The 4,326-nt window shown below is 49.7% G+C and overlaps 1 protein-coding gene across 1 annotated transcript in view; it reads right to left on the bottom strand.

Moving 5' to 3' along the window:
• The window catches only part of EIF5A2 (eukaryotic translation initiation factor 5A2), an 11,709-nt gene extending 11,539 nt beyond the window's left edge, over window positions 1–170 (bottom strand). The window contains exon 1 of the mRNA XM_019503292.1: window positions 88–170. The gene's annotated coding sequence lies outside the window, so the exon portion shown is untranslated. The remainder of the gene's footprint in view (window positions 1–87) is intronic.
• Between the last annotated feature and the right edge of the window lie 4,156 nt (window positions 171–4,326).

Below are 4,326 nucleotides of genomic sequence, written 5' to 3' on the forward strand. Positions count from 1 at the left end.
AGCCCCAGCCGCTCCGCTCCGCTCAGCCCCAGCCCGCACCTCCCGCCGAGAACAAGAGCGTCACCACGCACCAGCCCGACAAACCGCCCGCCTTACCTGGCTACGGCGCCGGCGAGAAGGGAAGAGGCCGGGAGGGGAGGGGGGAGGAGCGCCCACGGCTCTCAGCCCCCCCCTCTCACTTCCGCTTTGAACCCTCAGGCGCGGCCCTGATTGGCTGCGCCGCCATCCCCCCCGGCGGGGGGTGGGGCTCCACCGCCCTCCTCCCCCTCCATGTGGCTCGGGGCGCACTCACTTCCGGGTTGCCGTCTTTCTCCCCCCCCGTCGAGCTCCGGCATTGGCTGTCGCCCGGTCACGTGGCGTGGACGTTCGTTTCCTCCCCCCGTCGGCCCGGCTCCAGGGTGGCGACCCCTTCCCCCCCAAGCACGTGGCTCGGCTGCGCCATGTCGCCCTTGCTACGGAGAGCGGAGTAGGTCATAATAGTCCCGCCGCGTCACGTGGTATGGGCAGCCATGGGGGTTTCGTGTGCTGTGTCAGCCGCCAGGGGCCGCAGGAGGCTCAGAGCGGGGCTCGGGGGATCTGCAGTGCGCCCCCCCCCCTTCGCTGCGGAGCAAGGCACAAACCACCTGACCACGGGGGAAAGTCCTGCCTGACCCCAAATACCAGGGGTGCCCCCTAGCCAGGACCTCTGGGGTTTAAGTCAGTGCAGGAGCGTTGGCCCCAGCCCAACCTTGGCTGTAACGCCCTGCATTGCCCTGAAAAAGGCTTTGAAACATCCCAGAAGAAATGCAGAAGCCTAGAGCTCTTGGTTCAGAGGTGACCCCTTTTATTAGACTAAGAAATTGCAAAAAATAAATTATCTTTTTCTCCAAGCTTTTGGGCAACTTCATTTTTGCACTTTTCTGCCTCTGGGGACTTTTTTATCACCTTTAATTTTCCTTGGGCCCGAGGAAGGGTACGTGTGCCCAAAAGCTTGCAGGAAAAGACCTTTTTTTTTTTATTTCCTCGCAATTTCTTAGTCTAACAGAAGGCATCATTCCTGAACCAACAGTTCTGGAGTTTTGCATTTCTTTTTGTCTTGGACCAACATGGCCACCAAACGCATCCCTTAAAAATCCTAGCACCTGTAGCTGCAGGAGGGGAAATTCCTGCCCTGCCCCGAGTGGGAGCCAGCAAAGCCCAGAAGCATGGGAGACACCCAGAGGATATCTCTCTATATATGTTTGTACATCAGCGTTGCCATCGAAAGGGAAGGGACTGCGGAGTAAGCACATGTATGCCAGCGACCACCCCGGCCAAGACCCAATCATCGCAACCTGCAGGTATTTGGGGGCATCCCCATCGTGGATCCAATGTGGCTGAACGAAGCCATCCTTGGTTAGCAGACATCCAACCACCAGTTGGCTTGTCGGCTCTGAGCTGATTAGCCACAGATCTGTAATGATCCCGACGAGGAAGCTTTCAGCGGGCAGTAGCCACCCACTTCAGGACTGCTGTTGTCCCTTGACTCCAGTGATCCCAGGGGTGCCTTGAAAACTTTTCATGGGTGCCTCTGGGTGCCACACAATGTTGTTAGCACTGTTAGGTTTGCAAACATGATTCGCAAGATAAACCCAGAGATTTCAAATAGAAACCCATAGTTGTGGCCTTTCTGAGTCCTCTGCAACAGAAACTACTGCTCCATTAATTTTTGTTTTGCAACAGAAACTACTCTTAAAAGTAAGAGCTGGCATTTTTCAAGGGGTGCCTCCTGCCTAAAAAGGTTGAGAAGCATGGATCTAATCTTCGCATCTTCCTCTGTTCCCGAGCGGGGGAAGCTCCTGGCACCGGTTGAGGAATTGACCTGTCTGATACATTCTGGGCCTACCTCTGGCGATCCCGTGTCTTGTGGTCTTATCACCTCATGCACGTGGGCCTGATCCAGAACCACTGCCAAGCATGTGGAGAGGTATTTTGTCACCATGAGGAACCAATGTGTTCACCCCGGGCTCCACTTCCTTCCTGTATGCTTTGCTCCCTGCCTGTGTCTTTTAAGGTAGCACCGCAATGGTTTCCTGTGGCATGAAGCCTCAGCCATGCCTTCTGTCACCATCTCTTTTATATACTCTTTTTTATACTCTATACTCAATGTTTTCATCTTCCCAGAAAAATGAGAGTTGAATAAGTGCTGGTGCTGGCTTACCACAGGACTCATGCATTCCCTGCCACCAGCTAGGAAATGGGTTGCAGAAAGAAACTAGTATGCAAACTAGTTTAGTTTCCCAGCTCATACCATTTCTGCCTGTGATCTCCAGAAGGGTCAGACAAGTCTCCCATAAGACCCAGCCAAACATTCAGAAAATGGCTTAGGTGTAGTCTACACTGCAGAGTTCTGCTAGCAAACCCAAAGCTTTGTAGCTGCAAAAAGCTCCCCCGGTTTCACCACCTGTGACAGGCAGAGGAAGCCACCTGCCACAGTCCAGCAGCTGGCAGAAGGCACAGGAGACGGGAGCTTTCCCAGGGTGCAAGTGAGAGTTTTGATACTATTGCTGGGGGGGATGTGTGCGCACTCAGGCAGCTAATAGCAAAGCGAGACAAGTGAAGGCAAGGCTGGAGTTGTATGAACCTGAAGGCTGGAACAGGAGTTGTAGGAGGAACAAATTGGAGGGTGACTCCAGTACATGTCCAGGAAGTGATACGTGCTGAGGCAGCATGCTGCAGCAGCGGGCACAGTACACCACAAAGCTGGAAGCAGCTCAGGAACGCTACAGATATTTAAGCAAGGACATAGAGCTCCCAGAAAAGCTTACAATAAGATTTGAAGGGATGGGAAAAACAAAAGGGCCTAAAAGAAGAATATGCTTGGTAACACTGAAACACGTATTGCATAGTAGACTGTAGTCACTGCTTTCCATCCAGTTTAGTCATGGCTGACTAGGGTTTATCGATTAGAGTTGAAGGGATTTGAAACAATCTTCATCTAGTTGCCTAACCACCAGATTACTTTTCCTCAGAGAAGCTAAACCAAACTCCATATCTAATTAAAAGTAGGCAGTACACTTGTAATTCAGAATGAAGAAAACTGGGTGTTAATCCCAACCCTGCCAGGCCTTCTGTATGACTAGAAAAGTCAGTTGACTTTGCTTGCTTCACCTTCCCTATCTGTGTTGACAGTGCTACAGTGAAGTCAAACTTCATTCAGATCTTCTAATGAGAGGTGCTAAAGAAGTGCAAAACATTAACAGTACTGTAGTTAAAGCTGAGAAGAGCCATTCATTTTCAGTCTTTATGTTTGCTCATAAAGCTCTCCACGGGCGATGGCTCATTACAATATACCTGTTCTCTCTGCTAACCTCCTTGAACTCCATAACTAATAACATGATGCTTCCATTTTGAATACTCTTACTCTTTTGCATAATTAGATGATGTATTTTAGTTGTCTTCTACTTGTTTTGTAGCTACTTCTGTTGACTTCTTTTTGCTCCACAGGTTTACTCTCCACTTCTTTAAAGTGACCATTTTCATACAGAAGTTAAACAAAAGTCTGTATCTTATCTGGTATTTAGCATAGGCTGTATCTACTTCTTTCTTATGTCTGAGGGAGGGGACTTTGTGCCCAAACTTTTGTCTAATATATCTCTCTACTTTACAGTTGATTCTGCAGAAAAATGCAGGTACAGCAGAGGTCAATAGCCGATAGAATAAGGGCTTGTTCAAACTATCACTTAGCACCACCTTCCTTAGGGTAAGGTGCTAACAATCTGCTTACGGCCACTAACAGAATTTATCCAGAGAGACAAAGGGACTTGCATGACACAATGCCAGGGCAGATAGGCTCACCTGGCACATTGTAGACCCTAGTGAATAAATTAAGTTAGTTCAAACAGATCGGATTTTTCTGGTGCAAGGCCTGGCTTAGACGTCAGTTTTGTTTCAGTAAAGTTCTAGTTCCAGCATATTGCTCTGGAGTTTATTGCTCCCAGCATGTGTTGGCACATGGGATCAGCCTGCCAGCCTCCCCCCATGCCTCAGTGTCCCGCAGAGGGACTGGCTGGGTCATGAGGCTGCTTCAGCACTGGGCTAGCCAGCAGGCAGCTCTCCACACAGAAGCACTCTCGTGCCTCAGGCAGCTGGGGCAGCATCTACATGTGCACTGCTGCAGAGTAAATTAGTTTACTCCAGTCTGATGGGGTGCACATGTAATCATCCAGATATTTACTGTGCAGCTGATTAGTCTACTGCACAGTAAACATCTCATGTAGACGTGCCCACTATGGATACAATTGTTCCATCATCAAGGTACTGTAAATTGATGTAGCTTATTCACTTAATGATATTAGCACATCTATA

This window comes from Gavialis gangeticus, unplaced genomic scaffold, assembly GCF_001723915.1.
Source record: "Gavialis gangeticus isolate Ggan-Ray unplaced genomic scaffold, GavGan_comp1, whole genome shotgun sequence".
Classification (NCBI taxonomy): domain Eukaryota; kingdom Metazoa; phylum Chordata; order Crocodylia; family Gavialidae; genus Gavialis; species Gavialis gangeticus.